Source organism: Papio anubis, chromosome 12 (assembly GCF_008728515.1).
Source record: "Papio anubis isolate 15944 chromosome 12, Panubis1.0, whole genome shotgun sequence".
Taxonomy (NCBI): domain Eukaryota; kingdom Metazoa; phylum Chordata; class Mammalia; order Primates; family Cercopithecidae; genus Papio; species Papio anubis.
The window spans coordinates 99,315,116-99,333,708 of record NC_044987.1 but is presented as its reverse complement, the minus strand read 5'-3'; the positions used below and the strand labels follow the sequence as shown (position 1 = coordinate 99,333,708).

Sequence of the window (18,593 nt, the reverse complement as noted above, 5' to 3'; positions counted from 1 at the left end):
ATAAACGTATTTACCTTGTGTAGCATAGTTCCCATGAGTGGTAGTCCTTTCTTCAGAGAGATAAGATGAGGAGGTAGCAGGAGGCAGGAACACTGACTCTTTGCTCTATGATTTATTGTATCGTCATTAAATTGTAATCTCCTTGAAGGCAGGATTCTAACTTATTTAGCTACTTAGTACCTATGAGCCGTAGTTGGCCCTTTATAAATATTTGACAAAATTAATGCACTTCCTTCCAAAAACTTTATTATTATTAAGGCAGGAACTGGAGTTTAACCTTCTTGTCTCCCTTGTCCCTGGTACAGTGACTGACACATAATAGGAGGAAAACTACATGTTTGTCTAATGAAAAAACAAAGGTGCAAATGAGCACATCAATTAGATGGTTTCCTGCAGCCAAATTAATACCTAAGCAAGTGATTTTCAACCATCAGAGACAGAACAGTGATGGCTTCACATCATGTTTCTTCAGACCCCCAGGAGTAATGCCCTAAAAGTAGTTGTTTATTTTGGAAGGCAAAAGCTAATCTGAAGCTATTTTCTTTATTTTTATATTCAAATACCTATAAAACAGAAAAACACCAGAGACCTATTCATTGCTCACAAATGATCTATGGGGCAATAATGTGCTTGTTTTCCCAGCTGTGCTGCACTTTGGTGCTATCTTGGGTTTAATTGAAAATATGCTGTGACCTTGGTTTTGTTCACTGGGCATGTGGGGTAGAATTGGCATGAGGCCTCTGAAGAATTCCCTTTTAATGAATGTCATTTGACTAATTTGGGGTTCGCCTGAAGGAAATAATGTGTGAAGTCCCATTAAAAAAAAAAAACAAAAAACAAGATGAGTTTTATTCGCATGCAATGCACATGGAGTTAATGATTTAAAAAAAGAAATCAACTTTTTATTTTGCCATACCTATTTGTTGAATTCTAAATGCTATCAGTATGATAATAGTATTGTCCCTAACCGTCTCATGTTTCATCATAATTAAATAAACAGCTTGTGAATTGCAGTCCAAAAAATGTCTGTGTTCCACTCCTAACTTAAGGGGTTTCCATAGAAACTGTGAGCAGCAAGTTTAACTGACATTTATTGGACTGGAGGCTATATGCAGCATTGATAGCTCACTGTTTTCTCTCTAGTATTCTGTGTATGGGTCTTCTTTTCTTCCTTTAACCCTCCGAAACTATTTTCCCCTCAGTTCTCGCCTCCTCCTCTTCTTCCTCCCTCTCTTTCTCTTATTAGCAATGAGGAAGTAATTTGGACTTAGTTAGATTTAACAAATGCAATAATACTCAAATGGGCTCTGATACTTAAGTGTAATTGTGTTATTAGCTGGAAATGTTTTTCTTCAAAAATGAAAGAATTGGGAGTGAAGCTTACTGAGATAGCACACATCGGTAAGAAGGAACTCTTGGCTGTCACTTGAAAGTTTGTAGTCTGTGTATCATAATCCACATTCATATCCAGCTGTGGCTTGCTCTTTATTCATTCAACCCAGACTGATATTTCTCCCGAGTCCTTATTTTCCTCCCGGAGAATAAAAACTGTGTGCTGATCATAATTCAAGAGAAAGGAAGAATTTACTTAGGAAAGATAAAATGTACTATATATTGAGTACCTACTGTACAACATATATTTTGCTATGTACTTTTACTGATGTTTTCTAGTTAACCCTACAAAATTCACTGCCAGATAGCGTGTGGAAGGAAAATGAATCTGGAGCTGGCAGTTCAAGTTCCGGCCCCACCACAGAGTGACTGTAAAACCTTAAACATGGTACTTTAATGCTTTGTCTTGGTTGCTCAAAGACAAAATTGATAGCAGCACTTCTAAGCCATGAGGTTTGGTTAGGATTAGATGTGAGACTACAACTAGTACATCATAGTAGTAGTGCTAGTCTTCATCCCTTTAGAAATGAGGAAAACAGGCTGGGCGCGGTGGCTCACGCCTGTAATCCCAGCACTCTGGGAGGCCGAGGTGGGCGGATCACGAGGTCAGGAGATCAAGATCATCCTGGCGAACACAGTGAAACCCCGTCTCTACTAAAAATACCAAAAAAATTAGCCGGGCGTGGCGGCGGGCGCCTGTAGTCCCAGCTTCTACGGAGGCTGAGGCAGGAGAATGGTGTGAACCCGGGAGGTGGAGCTTGCAGTGAGCCGAGATTGCGCCACTGCACTCCAGCCTGGGCAACTGAGCAAGACTCCATCTCAAAAAAAAAAAAAAAAAAAAAAAAAAGAAATGAGGAAAACAAGTTGCCAAAAGAATATGTCATTCAGCTTGGACAACATAGCAAGACCCCATCTCTATAAAAAATTTTAAAAGCAACCAGGTGTGGTAGCATGCACCTATAGTCCAACTACTTTGAAGGGAGGCTGAGGTAGGAGGATCACTTGAGCCCAGAAGTTCAAGGTTACAGTGAGCTATGATCACACTATTGCACTCTAGCCTGAGTGGCAGGCAAGACTCTGTCCCTGAAAAAAAAAAAAAGGAAAAAAAAAAAAAAAAGGCACTTATCCAAATTTACATAGCTAGCAGAAGATATGTCTACACAGTACAGTGGCTAAAAGGAGGTGGATTTGGACAGTACTAATTGTGTGATCTGGGTTAAGTGACAAACTTACAGAGCATCTGGCTCCTAATGTTCTTCATGGGGTTGTTGTGAGAATTAAATAAAACTGTGTATGTAAGTTAGTGCCTGTCATGGAAAGCACACCTTGTTTTTTGATCTCTTTGTCTCCTTTCCTCCTGTCACTTTTCTGATTTGTTTTCGTTTTGTGTGAATTCAAAGTTTGAAAATGATTGATCCCCAAAGTCTATCTAATACTTATAGTTTAAAGTGATCTTACAATTCATAAACTATCTCAAGTTATCCTGATAACAATGAGAAAGGAAAGACAGATGCTGCCACACACGTTTTATAGGTTAGGAAAAAGGAGAGATCTTTAATATAGTGAATGAAGAAGCTGAGGTTTTACCTAATTCCCCAGGGTCCTTTTTATAATTAAAATTTCCAACTCCATTGTTCTTAATTTGGATCCTATATTCACAGCTTTTAAGGCTAAAACCCTATAGATATTAACTCCTCTTTCTAATGAATTTGAGAGGAAGACACTTTTGGTCAAGAAGAAGGAAAGGAGGCAAGGAGAGGGTAGTCTCTTGCAATCCTGTTTCCAGGTCATTCTTCTTGGATCTGAAGATCCAAGAATTACATGTGGAAATGTAATTCTCAATTTCAGGGATAAATGAGGCAATGACTTTGTGCGACAATATGCCTATGTTGCTGGCTGGAGAAAAGGGGTGAAGTGAAGAGAAAAAGCAAAAAAATAAAAATAAAAATCCAGATATCAATCAGAGATGTTGATTGACACATGGTGAATTCATTACGAGGTTACTAGGAAGAGAAAGTGTGAGAGTGCAGCTTGGACAAGAGTCTGATAGGTCATGATTACTGGTAAAAGTGATAGTTCCTCTTCTCACATACACACACACACACACACACACACACATGCCCATGTGCATACATAGGTGTACAGGTTTAATCAAAATAAACACTTCTTTAAATTATAATTTTGTTGTTTCAGAGAGCTCATATTGGAGATAAAAATGATAGCTTTATCTTTTTTTGTTGTTGTATGCTTATACTTGCCTTATTATTAGAATATTGATTCTCAACAAAAGCAAAATCAAAAACAAAACAAAAAGAATATTGATTCCATGTTATCTTTGGAAGAACCTTAAGCTACTGTGTCCATTTGGTGAGCGCTAGTTCAGTTAAAACTAAGTAATATAATCTCTAAAGCCAATTATCCTGCCACACAGAAATAGCAATATGTCACAGTGTACTGAAAGTGCGATCAAGTAATGGTGCTGCAGGCAAGCCCTCTGTTCTGGAACTCCCACTTTTCCCCAGGTTCCTCCATAAGTTATATGATGCATGGCAACATTACAAAATTGGTGAAGCTGAATTTCTTTACTAGTTCTTAGATGAAAGTTAATTACAAATAGAAGTTTTAGTATTTTTCCTCCATGCCCTCACAGGTCATCTTGGTAGCCTTGGGATTGAAGAGAGTAAGTAAGAAAAGTCTCTCTGGATGGACCGGCGCGGTGGCTCATGCCTGTAATCCCAGCACTTCGGGAGGCTGAGGCGGGCAGGTCACGAGGTCAGGAGATCAAGACCCTCCTGGCTAACACAGTGAAACCCCATGTCTACTAAAAATACAAAAAAAAAAAAAAAAAATAGCCCAGCATGGTGGCAGGCACCTGTAGTCCCAGCTACTCGGGAGGCTGAGGCAGGAGAATGGCGTGAACCCAGGAGGCGGAGCTTGCAGTGAGCTGAGATCTCACCACCGCACTCCAGCCTGGGCAACAGAGCGAGACACCGTCTCAAAATACAAAAAAAAAGAAAAAGAAAAAAGAAAGAAAGAAAGAAAAGAAAAGTCTCTGGATGGATGCTGTAGCAGCCTTTTTTTTTTTTTTAAGGGACCAGGTGGTAAATATTTTAGGCTTTGCAAGCCATATAGTTTATCATAACCATTCAGTTCTGCCCTTCACTGTAAAAGCAGCCATAGACAATGCTTACATGCATGGGTGTGGAAGTCTGCTAATAAAACTTTACTTACAAAAACTGGGGTGGTGAGCCTGATTTTGCCTATGGGCAGTCATTTCCAAACCATTCATCTTAGAGTTTTGCTTACATCTCCATCCCCCTTCTAGTTCTGCTCACATGTCAGGTGCAGCTTAAAAAATGGGACTAAGAAATGTAAGAATGACACCTATATCATAATTTAACCTAATTTTGTGGATTGTACTTTGTGCACACTGATTTCTTATGAAAGTTTATTTTTGTGATATGCCTTTGACATAGAAAGAAAACATATTCTGTCCTCACTTTACAGATGGGTACAGAAAGTTTAAGTAACTTGCATTATTATCACTCAACATCTCTGATATCCATATTAGAATCTGTCAGCCCTGTGCTTTTTCAATTGGATTATTCTTTTAAAAATTCATCCTTTCAAGGATGAAAACATGGTGGGAAAAATAACTAAAAAGTAATTTTAGCCATCCAAATCAAGGAAACATAGTTAATAATGGCTTAAATAGGAGCATGCACAGGCTTCCCTACTTTCTGATCCCATTATGATACCATAAGGATCCAGTTCTTTATTGCCTTTCATGTATAGCTCTATTTTTTTCCCATGAAATATTTTTGTAAATGATGCCTTGCAGGCAAAGTGAATACAGAAAAATACAGGGAGTTTTTACTTTCCGTGGTACTGTGTTAACTGAAGCTCATTCATTCTGGAATTGAATCCTAGTTTTGCAAGGTTCCATGGTAACTAAGAACAAATATAGGAATTGTGCAAAAAAAGGAAAACTTGGTTTCAATATTCACAACCTATGGTTAACACAGCATGGAGCAAAATGAGGAACTGCCTTAAGTAAATAAATAACTACGAATCTAATTTTCAAATGTCTGCATTTGCTGAATAATTCCCTTTTGCGGTCATTAGGAAGAAACAAAAAAATCACTGATTCCAGTCATTTCCATTATCTGACATGTCATCACCAAGGTTTCCTCATTATGCAATGTTAACAGTGTTGAGGTTACTTTAAACCAGTTTCCATTTCCAATTAGGAGGCCATCCCTGCTATCTGCATTCTGATTAAATGACGTTGCCTGGAAATCACAGAAAGAGTCTACTCTGTTTCCTCCCCTTGCTCAGATCTCATAAACACAGGCTCAATTAAAGAGAGTTTCCTTATCAGGTTTTTGTGGGTCATTTTGGTGAATTTATTAAACTCTTCAGTCATGCTGAAAACTGGAAAGCAGTGGGTCTGAGATATTCAGTGGGAACCACTAGATTTGTAGGACTTACTTCAAAGTTGTAGGGACTATAAAATATACAGAAATCAGAGCAAGCCACAGGTGAAGAATCGTGGGATCTGGTAAATATATATATAAAGAGTATCACATATTAAAGATTCCAGAACAGAGATGGAAAAATCATGATGTTATTTCAGCTTATATTTTAGGTAAAAGTCAAAGCCTAACCCAGGTCATCATTATTTTATAGTTTGATGATTGAAATAATCTATTTCACTCTGTTCTATTCATATTCCATACCACTGCAGACTTGCTTTTCCTTAAATACTCTTCCCACTGTCCTTTTCCCTTCCAGTTTTGCCTGTGGGCAGTAGTTTCCAAACCATTCATCTTAGAGTTTTGCTTATATCTCCATTACCTTTCTAGTTCTGCTCACATGTCAGAAAGAGAAATCAAGTCCCTACCATCTATCCATGAGTTCATATCAAATCTCAATTCCTTGTCTATTTTTTATATTCTGGTGTTATTTCATTTATTCTACTTACTACTCCACTGCCTATGTCGTGTTTACTTTCATATATTCCCTACCCAACTTGTGCCTATTTTCAAACAAATTCTTTCTCTTTTCTTGATTATTATTATTATTTAGAGATAGTGTCTTGCTATGTTGCACAGGCTGAGCTCAGATTCCTAGGCTCAAGTGAACCTTCTGCTTCGGCCTCCCAAGTAGCTGGGACTACAGGCACGTGCCACCATACCTGGTTCTTTCTCTTTTTTTCTCCCTTTCTGCTCTGTTAGTGCATGTTCCTTACTGTGTGCTGCTATAATACCTCATTCTAAAGAATAGAGAATAGAATTTCTCTAGTACTTTCTGCTGCATTATAATTCCCTGCGTACTCACCTGTGAATCATACTGCACTGTGAGATTCTTGATGAGAGACACTTGGCCCTAAGTGTCAAGAAGTGAGCATCGTGCTTGAAATTTGGTAGGCACTCAAAAAAACATTATTGAAGGAAAGTGCCTGTTTATTTCTTTTCTCTCTTGAAATGCTAGACCTTTTGCTTATTCAAATCTACATATCCCCTAGATCCACTGTCCACATACCTTTCACTGATTGCTCAAGCCTCACTGGTTCTTTCTGAACACCCAGAATACTTACAAGGATCTACGCAATCATAGACACTCCCTCAGTAGAGCATGTTGGCATTGGTTTATGACTATTGTTTATACTGGGCTTGTCTCAGTACCCTATTACAAATGATCAATGATGGCAAGTTACTGAATTGGAGTTCCCTGTTAAATATAGCATTAGAGAGTATACCTAGAATCATATATTATTATAGCTGAAATGACTTTAGACATTCTCTTTCCCCACACCCTACTATAAAATGAATTCCAGACATCTTTAGTGCTTTGCCTGGGGTTATAAATATGTTTTTGGTTACTCTGTAGGAAATTGGGGTTTTGTACTATTTAATAATGAACAAGGAAGTAAGTACTTGGTAAAACGTTGGAATGTGATTTTTAAATCTGAATGACTCTATGTACATGATATTTATTCTCTTCGAATTGCCTTGCATGGTAATTTAAATTGCATTGTTCATTATAAAAATCCATATGCCTTTTGGGTGCTATTGTTGGTTTGTTTGTTTTCAACCTATAAAGGCATTGGTGACCTTAGCACAGGACATTTTCTAAGGATTAATGAGAAGTTGGGGGTTAATGACTATCAACTCCTCCCAGCCAGTCATCAATCCAAAGGAAGCCTGGGAAGCAAGGCTATTAACCGCATTACCAACTTTCTGAAATCACATCCTTCTCTGCCTGCCTTGCCAAGGACTTAGGTTTCAGATGGGCTTGTTAGATCTTTTTTCAAAACCACTTCTTTAGTTACTTGCTTTGTCATTAACCTAGATGAAAACAAAATATATATGGAAAATAATTTTCTACATATTTTGATTAAACATAATTTGAAATACTCAGCCCTTTTTATATGCTTTTCTCTCCCATATATTTTTCAAACTGAAAGTCTAGAGCAAATCAGCCTATTGTGCATCCCAAGAAGCTAAAACATATGACCTGTTTCTGCAGTTTACCCTCTCTCCAACGCAGATTTGTTTATTGAGGGAGGATCCTTATTAGGGTTTTGGTTATATTTGTTTTAATAGAATATTATTTTTTCATATTTATTTCTTTTATAAGGTTGTTTTTCCACTAATATTCATAAGTACGGTGTTTTCTCCTTTGGCATCAGCCATGGTCACCCAAAACACCCTAAGAGACAAACATCAATGCATTAGCTAATGCATTACTACATTTTCCTTTGAGGAATAAACTATAGCAAAATGAAAGAAGATTCTGGAACAGAGAAGTTCCCATCTCTGCTCTGTTGAGGGAGCACAGGACCTTATTTTATCATTCTGCATCCTGATTCATACATTGCCACCAAATCCTTAAAGAAATGACATGGAGTGACAAAATGTCACTTGTGTACTGGTGTTTAAGCTGTTTGGCAAAGATTGCTGTCACCAGGGTAGACTGCATCCCAAGACCCTTCCCAACGGGCATTTGTTTTGAGGAATTTACTCAAGACCTGGGATTTTACTCTCAGAAATTTGATTTTGGTAGCTCATTATGAGAAGGTTGTAAATGTACTTGCTGAACACGTAAGAAATTGATGTATAGAGCGGAATGCCAGTTCGCTAATTTATAGCTAGAACTCTAACAGACCTTCCAAGCACTTCAGTCTATCAGTTATTTTGTATGGAACTTAAACTTTTTTGGAGTCATAAATCTCTTTGAGAGTATGATGTTAAGACTAATGAATAATCTTTCTATAAAAATATATAATCACATTTAAACAAAAATCGGCATATAAGTTCAGGAGGTTCACAAATGATTTGAAGCCCATTAATAAACTTAGGAACCCACTCTGGTATTGTACAATTTCATGGAAAGGGAAATAATAATCAAATAAGGTTATTGATGAAAAAAACCAAGAGAACTTAATTGTATGATTCAAATTGTTATATTATTATAGTCGATGCATCAATCATTCTCCATATATGGACTTTAACTGTCATCAGTACTAGACAAATAATGGAAACAATGAAGACAATAACAAATATTCCTACAGTATTGATTATGTACAAGACACTGTTCTGACAGTTTCTATATTAACTCATTTATCCTCACAATAATAGAGTCCAAAATCACAATACTCAATCCCCAGGCAGTTTCACAGAAGGGTATTACAAAAATTTGTTCTCTGTTTTTTAAGTCTCTATGTACTATTAGTGTCTGCTTAGTTGTGTAAGCAGCTAGAAATCTGCAACAATCAACCTTTTCTTGAGGCCACATATTTATTTCTATATTGAGCATACATAATATGCAAGATACTCTGGATGTAATGTGTAGGAGACAGGTTACTGCTGCTAAGGATAGATTTTTTACCCTAACCCATCATTTTCAATCCCCTATTTACATGCTGACTTTTGGTAATTTACTTCTTCACAATTTTAATATATAAGCTTTCATTTGTTTATATGGAGGGTGGCAAGGAGTAATTATTGAGCCCTCTCTTTTTCATTTAAACTAAGTTTTATACCTTTTCTATCTTTTTGGTTCACATGTAAGTCTTAGCAATGGACTTCAATACATTATGTTTTTATAAAATTAGTTTATCAATTTGGCTGCTGACTATGAATTAAAAGATGTGACATATTTCAGTAATTCAATTCAGCTAATATTTATTGAATGCCTAAATAGCATCCAGTTTCTGTCTTTGAGAAAGCTTATGATGAAATAGGTTGAACACATTCCCAAACATTTACATGCAAACACAGATTTGGTAAGTGTTACAGTCTTGGCTTTACAGACAATTTAGGGGAAGGATGGATATTTATACTGATCAATAAGACTGGTGACAGCCTAGTAGAAAGAGCCATTGTAAAATTGGCTCTGACTGGATAAGATTTTGATTTTTAAAAATCAAGGTAGGTAATTTCAATCTAAAGTAAGAAGGAGCAAGTCCCCAAAGAGGAAAAGTAGAGGGAGTATTTTTAGAGTCGGAACAGACTGCAGCCTAGACTGTGTTAAGAACAGTAGGAGATAGGACTGGGAAAGCAGAATGGCACAGCACTATGGAGGGGCTTACATGTCACAGGAAGGCAGTGGTTTTCAAAGAGGACAATTTTGCCCCCCTGGGGACATTTGGCAATGTCTGGAGACACTGTAGATTGTCACAACTGAGGTTGCTACTGGCATCTAGTGGGTAGAGGCAGTAAGGGATTTTGGCTTAATTCTGTAGGCACTGGGGAACTCTTGGTGGGCTATGCTTTCTTGCACTGTGATTGTCGAGGCTCCTATGTATTGTTATACTAAGTCTGCAAAACGTTGCTTTGAAAATCTTCTATGGGAAAAATATGAAAAGAAAAGACCACTTGTGGAGATAAGGAATAACATATATTAATCATTAAATGTCCCTTGAACTTGAAGAAAAAAAGAAAAGGAAGAAAAAAGAAGCAACAGTTTCTTGCATTGTGGGTCTCCAGACTTAAAATATTAGCACAAAGGAGAATGTAGGCATTGTTACCAACAGGCATATTTCGAATCATTGGAGCATTCTGATTTCATTACCTGGAGAGTGAAATATCTAGCAGTACATGGAGCTGGAGATTTTAAATATTTTTCTCTGGTTATACATTTCACTAAAGCAAATTGCTGTCAAAAACATAAACATACCCCCAAACACCTCAAATCCAACCCTATAATTTGAGAAACAAGTTGATCGTCTATATTTTACATTTTCTTAAATCATTAATATCAAAAAGTGAATAAGATCAAAAGGATTTATAAACAGAAATCTCATGCCAGGTACACTTATCTCTCCAGCATCATGAGAGGGTAAACAAGCAGGAAAAAAACAAATTAATTTTATTTTTAGCCCTGCCAAGCTGTGAATGTATCCCCGGGTCGGATTTTTTAGCATGAAGTAGATTTGACTTTTTGTTGCTAAGACAAGGTTTGGAGCCGCCATAGCCTTCCCCAGTCCCTTGCTTATTCTATCTTGTTGCTTTAGATTGTGATAGTAGAATGAGAAGATCTTTTCCAACCATGGATTTTTAAATAAATGGTTCAAATGAGTCTCTGTAGCAGGAATGTGGTGATCAAGAAGCCCTTCCATTTTAAGGGCATTTGCTGACTCTAGGAGTTCCTTTCTCTGTTATAAAGTGGTCTGATCCAATGCAGTGACCTGAAAGCAGTCCTCCCTAGTTCTGGAGTACATGTAAGGGGGAAGAAGCAAATCATGAAAACAACTAGGCATCCTCTTAGGCAGAAATTTTCAAGGCAATCATGTTATTTTAGGCACATACAGCAGAGGGCATTGTTTGGTCAAACATAAAACAGGGCTGCTACTGATAATAATAGACAAAGAGAAAGAAATAGGGAAATCTCCCCAACTTTATCACCCACCCCATCCCCCTCAAAAAAAAAAAAAATGCAAAGAGAGCAAAGAGACAGTGAGATGATCTTTAAATCACTGTTCTTCCCAGCTCTTGGTAGGAGAAACTTCTATGAAAATAACTACAAACTGGAAAACATTATTCCAAAAATCGATGAAATTCCTGCTATGTGAATGGGGTTCTACTAGGTGCTAGGGATCAATAAGTGAGTATGACATCCTATGGGTCCTTAGTGAGTTTACAGCCTTGACTTAATGAGTTTTCAACCTGCTTCTGTCTGGTTGAGCACTCATTCATTCATTCATGCATTTAACAAATACTCCATGATTGCTGTTCTAGGTGAATACTACTGAATAAGGAAGACAAGTCTCTACTCCATGGAAATTAACCTTCCACCGAGGTGAGACAGGCAGTAAGAAAATATGCACCTGAGTGTATGAGAAAAAATAACAAATAGTGATATGTGCTATGATGAAAATTGAATATGGGTAACTTATTAAATATGACAAAAGGGATACTTTTTGCTAGGTAATCAAAAAGAACTTTCTGAGAGGGTAAAATTTAAAGTGAGCCCAGAATTAAAAGGAAAACCAACTACGCAAAAATCAAAGGATACACATTGCAGGCAGAGGGAATCCTAGTACAAAGGTCCTGAGTCGGGAACAAGGCTGAATCTTTTGAGAAACCACGAAAGGCCAATGGGGTTGAACCGAGAAGGTGGAGTAAGAAAAAATTGAAAAGTGGGAGAAGCAGACAGAGGTCAGGCTGTGTCTTGGAGACCAAAGCAGTTTGCATTTTGTTCTAAAAAGGTATGGAGCTAATAGGGGTGTTTCAACTAAAAAAAATAGCATGAACATATTTATAGTTTAAAAATTCAATCTAAATACTCTATAAAAAATGAATTGTGCTAATACAGTTAACCAAAGTAGGGAAATTAATGGCAGTGTGTTTCAGAGGTTCAAGTTAGAAATGAAGATGACAAATAATCTAGAAAGAGACAATGAGGAAAAGTAGACAGACCAACACTATGTTTTAAAGTTGAATCAGCATAGTGCTGGGCTGCAGGTGAATACAGAAAAAGAAAAGTCAAAGAAGAGTTTAACATTTTTGCCTTGAGCAACTGTTAGTGGCTTTTATGGAGGTTCAGGGGCAAGTTTGGGGATTTGCTTTCAGTGTACACAGTGCCATTTAATTTGTGTAATTCTCACAATGTCTATTTATTACGTTGTTATCATCATTCCCACTTAGGAAGGTGCAGCTCCAAGAAGTCCAATTTGCCAAAGATCAAAGAGTCAAGAATACCAAACCAATCCTCCAGCAGGAGGCCTTGTACTCTAAAGCTGGTTTTTGTTTTGCTGGGTTTTACTATTGTAGACTGGACATTCTTTGTGCGCTTCAGCATTGTTTCAAATTAGAAAGAGGACTAAAACTAAATGTGTGTTTAGTAGTCCTTTGTGTGCAATTTGCAGGGTGGACATGAGCCACACTAGATACCAAAGATGCTTCTTTCCTGACTTGCAGATCGGAGATTCCAAAATGATACACTGCTCTTTTTGTGTACCCTGATATTTTCTAACATGACCATATGCAGAAGCTAATTTTCTCTTCATTGGTATTTCATGCTCTACGGGATTTTAACTAGGGCGTATTAATTTGAACTATACGCGTCTCAGTAGTCAGATAATCAGATTGGAGATTGGTTCCATTCATTTCTAAAGCAATACTAGGGATGTCGATTATTAAAGTCACTTACTTTCTCGTCAAAGTCTTCTCTCCAATTTCCTTTAGGGACAAGGGCAGAAACTTTCTAAAACAATATTCTCATCATTCCCTCTCCTGCTTAAGAGCCTCAAGTTTCTAAGATTTTTTTTTTTTTTTTTTTTTTTTTTGAGACGGAGCTGAAGTGCAGTGGCCAGATCTCAGCTCACTGCAAGCTCCGCCTCCCAGGTTCACGCCATTCTCCTGCCTCAGCCTCCCGAGTAGCTGGGACTACAGGCGCCCGCCACCTCGCCCGGCTAGTTTTTTTGTATTTTTTTTAGTAGAGACGGGGTTTCACCGTGTTAGCCAGGACGATCTCGATCTCCTGACCTCGTGATTCGCCCGTCTCGGCCTCCCAAAGTGCTGGGATTACAGGCTTGAGCCACCGCGCCCGGCCAAGTTTCTAAGATTTTTTATTAAAATATATTCAAACTTTTTATTAGGCTTGCAGTGCTCCTCAACTGGGCTAGTTTAACTAAGTTCTATAGTGTAAATCCTTTACTTCCATTAAGTCAGTTTTCTTATTATTTTGTGCTCCTACTCCTCTGCTTTCATGAGTAAGTTCCTACCTCTTCCAATACTGCCCCGCCTCCATGCCAATCTATACTCCTTTAAAGACCTGCATAAAATTCCAAATCTCTATATTTATTTTTATTTATTTTTTATTTTTTTGAGACGGAGTCTAACTCTGTTGCCTGGCTTGAGTGCAGTGGCACAATCTCAGCTGACTGTAACCTCTGTCTCCCGGTTCAAGCAATTTTCCTGCCTCAGCCTCCTGAGTAGCTGGGATTACAGGCACCCACCACCACGCCCAGCTACTTTTTGTATTTTTAGTAGAGACGGGGTTTCACCATGTTGGCCAGGATGGTCTCGATCTCTTAACCTTGTGATCTGCCCACCTCGGCTCCCAAAGTTCTGGGATTACAGGCATCAGCCACAGCGCCTGGCCCCAAATTCTCTTTTTCTTTTTTTTTTTTTTTTTTTGAGACCAAGTTTCGCTCTGTTGCCCAGGCTGAAGTGCAATGGTGCGATCTCAGCTCACTACAACATCCGCCTCCTGGGTTCAAGCTATTCTCCTGCCTCAGCCTCCTGAGTAGCTGGGATTACAGGCATGTGTCACACACCTGGTTAATTTTGTATGTTTAGTAGAGATGGGGTTTCTCCTTGTTGGTCAGGCTGGTCTTGAACTCCCCACCTCAGGTGATTTGCCCACCTCGGCCTCCCCAAGTTCTGGGATTACAGGTGTGAGCCACCATGCCCATCCCCAAATTCTCTTCTTAAAGCATTCTCTGATTACCTATGCTACATTAATCTCTGGCAATTCTTTATGGCATGTAAATATTGAATGTATTGACTTACACTAGTACCTATATGCATATATGTGCATTTTTAAATTTTTGATATATGTCTATAATTTGTTTTATGGCTCTAAGATTGGAAAGTTCTTGAAGACATGGGTCATTTAGCTCTCTTACAATCCTTATTATACTGTCCAGCACATGAGCCCATGTTGGTGGCAGCCACATTGTTGTTGTTGTTTTACTTTGCTAGTACATAATTCTCTGTAGTCAGAACTTCTCACCTAATGATATGGTAATGTTACCACTAGTAATATATAGTTACAACACTTGTGACAACATTAAAATATCATTAGGTGAGAAGTCCTGACTACAGAGAAACATAAACCCTAAGAATACATTATACATTCTTCCACTGTGAGCCAAATAAGTCTTCTAGAAGAGTGAAAATGCAGTCAGGTGGGTTTTTTTTTTTTTGGTCGTTTTTTGTTTTTTATTTTTTTTCCATAAATCTCAACTTCTGAAATTTTAGCATTTTCTAGAAACATTGCAGAGTCAGTGTGTTTAGCCAAACAGCTGCCTGTTAACTTGACAGGTTGATTCACTGGGTTATAGCCATTTAAATGTTGTAGCATTTCCATTACATTTACCTACTGGTTCAGCCCTGGGCATATTTACAAAAAAAAATTTCTTTTCCCTGAAAATCTGCAGAACTACATACTCCTGCATAAGGGGTGGAGAAAGCTCAAGATGTGCAAGATTGGGTTAAAAATGGGAAAACAAATGATCTATATTAGGAAATGTTTATGAAATAAACTTGATTTGAAGACGTGTGTTACCTTTGGTAATGGTGTTATTTAATTCTTTGTTTTGTTTTTTCTCCTGTGTATTCTAGCATTCTTTAAAACCCAGAGATGTCCAGATAAATGATTTTGCAGTAGAAATCCTTCTTAGCATGATGTGGGATGAGCTTCAGACCTTTCTTATAAGGATATCAAGTTGCTTTACCTTAACTTGTTTCCTTTGAAAGTTCTCGTATTTATAATGGTATAGGAAAATAAAATATAAAATTTTCCCCTTTCTTTGCTATTCACTGAGGAAATAAGGAGAGAGACAGAGACAGAGGAAGAAGAAATGAATATGAATGTATCAGGATAGGTTTGGCTGCATATAACCAGAAAAAAAATAACTGCTTATACTGTAATATATTATTTTACATAATAAGAAGTCAAGAGGAAAAACAGTTACAGGGTTCATTAATTCAGCTGCTTATCACAAATATCAAAGATGTAAGTTTTTTCCATTTTTTTTGTTTTTTCTTTCTTGATTTATCAGCTTTGTCCTCAGGCTGCCTCCCCTCTTGGCCACAAGATGGCTACAGCAGCTCTAGGCATCTTTTACCCTCAACAATACCTAGAAACAGAACAAAGAATTATGTCTTCCCCATGTTTTTCTTCTTATTAGTGAGAGAAAAAAAATTCCTACAATCCCTCAACTGACTTCCCCTCACATCTTATTAGCCAAATTGTGTCACATGTTCAGACCTCATTAGTCTCTGAAAGCAGGAATGGTACTATCAATCTTTGCTTAGACAAGAGCTTAGCTAACTATAATCTGTAAGACAACCTGCTACATTTTTGTGTGTGCTCTATGAGCTAAGAATGTTTGTGATTTTTTAAATATTTAGGAAATAGAATATATATATTCTTTTAAAAAAAAGTTTAATTATTGTGGGTACATAGTAGGTGTATATATTTATGGGATACATGAGATACTTTGATACAGGCATACAATGCGTGGTAATCACATTAGGGTAAATGGGGCACCCATCACCTCAAGCATTTACCCTTTGTGTTACAACAATTTTACTATTTTAGTTATTTTAAAATGTACAGTAAATTATTGTTGACTGTAGTCACCTTATTGTGCTATCAAATAGATCTTATTAATTCTGTCTAACCATATTTTTATACCCATTAACCATCCCTCCTTCGCCTCCCCACATCCGACTATGCTTCCCAGTCTCTGATAGCCATCATTCTACTCTCTATCTCCATTAGTCAATTGTTTTACTTTTTAGCTCTCAGAAATAAGTAAGAACATATGAAATTTGTCTTTCTGTGCTTGGCTTATTTCACTTAACATAATGACCTCCAGTTCCATCCATGTTGTTGCAAGTGATAGTTTCTCATTCTTTTTTATAGCTGAATAGAATGTCATTGTATATATGTACCACATTTTAAAAATTTATTTGTCTGTTGATGGACACTTAGATTGCTTCCAAATCTTTGATATTATGAATAGTGCTGCAATAAACAGGGGAGTGCAGATATTTCTTTCATATATTGATTTCCTTTTTTGGGAAATATATGCCTAGCAGTGGAACTGCTCGATTATATTATAGTTCTATTTTTAGTTTTTTGAAGAACTTCCAAAGTGTATTCCATAGTGGTTATACTAACTTACATTTTGGCCAACAGTGTACAAGGGTTCCCTTTTCCCCACATCCTCACCAGCATTTGTTACTGTTTTTGGATAAAAGCCATTTTAACTTGAGTGAGATGATATCTCATTACAATGTCTATTTAAGTCTTTAATCCATTTTGATTTTTTTATATGACAAGAGATAGAGGTCTAGTTTTCTTCTTCTGCAGATAGACATCCAGGTTTCTCAGCACCATTTATTAAAGAGGCTGTCCTTTCTCCAGTGTATGTTCTTGGCACCTTTGTCAAAAATGAGTTCACTGTAGATGTATGGATTTGTTTCTGGGTTCTCTATTACATTCCATTGGTCTATGTGTCTGCTTTTATGCCAGTACTATGCTGTATTGGTTACTATAGCTCTGTAGTATAATTTGAAGTCAGGTAATATGATTCCTCCAGTTTTGTTCTTTTTGTTCAGGATAGCTTTGGCTATTCTGGGTCTTTTGTGGTCTCATATACATTTTAAGATTTTTTTTCCATTTCTGTGAAGAATGTCTTTGGTATTTTGACAGGGATTGCATTGAATCTGTAGATTGCTTAGTGTAATATGGACATTTTAATCCTATTGATTCTTCTAATCCATGAGCATGGAATATCTTTCCATTTTTTGTGTGTCTGCTTCAATTTCTTCTTTCATCAATGTTTTATAGTTCTCATTGTAGAGATCTTTCAGTTATTTAAGTTAATTCCTCAATATTTTATTGTATTTTTAGCTATAGTAAATGGGATTAATTTCTTGATTTCTTTTTTCAGATTGTTTTCTGTTGGCATTTAGAAATGCTACTTATTTTTGTATGTTAATTTTGTATTCTGCAACTTGACTGAATTTATGAGTTCTAACAGTTTTTTGGTAGAGTCCTTAGGGTTTTCCAAATACAAGATCGTATCATCTGCAAACAAAGATAATTTGACTTCTTCTTTTCCAAGATGTCCTTTATTTGCCTTGTCTGATTGCTCTAGCTACAATTTCCAAAAATATTATTTTATACTATAAATAGTATTATTGGAGCACAGCGATGCCCATTTATATAACTTTTGTCTATGGCTGCTACAGTGGCATAACTGAGTAGTTGCAACAAGAGATCATATGGCTTACAAAGCCTGAAATAATTACTATCTGGCCCTTAACAGAAAAAGTTTGCCTACTTCTAGCTTAAATGAAATTTATTCACCCTTAAGTACTGGGTCAGCCTCTCCCAAAACAGATAGAACAGTATGTGTGTGTATATATATACATACTTTTTATATAGACATAAAAAGTATATAGACCTATATCTATATATTTTTAAATATATATATATATATATATATATATTTGTTTTGTTTCATTTTTGCATGGGAGTAAATGTTTCTATATAAAATTTTCTTAGAAAAGAGTAAGGGGCTAGGATGTTTGGGTAAGCACCAAATTTGGTTTGTGGGGTGGGGGAGGGTGAAGATATTGTTTGAGATTCAATCACATTTTAAATGAATAATACACCTTTAGTATTGTAAAAAGGTAATTCCCAAAATATCACCAATATAACTTGTTGATAAGGTGGAGCTGACTTTATTGATTATGGTGGTGAGGAAAAGAACCACCTCACAAAGTTTGGCAGTGTCTGTGAGTGGAACTGTGAAGATTAGGTCAGAATTTATTAAGAATTGGAAGTTTTACTGGCATAGGAACAGAAAACCAAATACCACATGTTCTCTCTTATAAGTGGAAGCTGAACAATGAGAACGCACGGACACAGGGAGGGTAACAACACACACT

At 36.9% G+C, this 18,593-nt stretch overlaps 1 protein-coding gene across 18 annotated transcripts in view; it reads left to right on the top strand.

Annotated features, from left to right (window-relative positions):
* Window positions 1-18,593, top strand: part of LRRC4C (leucine rich repeat containing 4C) — a 1,317,608-nt gene that overhangs the window by 1,289,745 nt on the left and 9,270 nt on the right. The window contains exon 10 of one of the 18 annotated variants that reach the window (XM_021926804.2): window positions 11,637-11,697. The exons of the other annotated variants lie outside the window; for them this stretch is intronic. The gene's annotated coding sequence lies outside the window, so the exon portion shown is untranslated. The remainder of the gene's footprint in view (window positions 1-11,636; window positions 11,698-18,593) is intronic. 18 annotated transcript variants of the gene reach the window in all.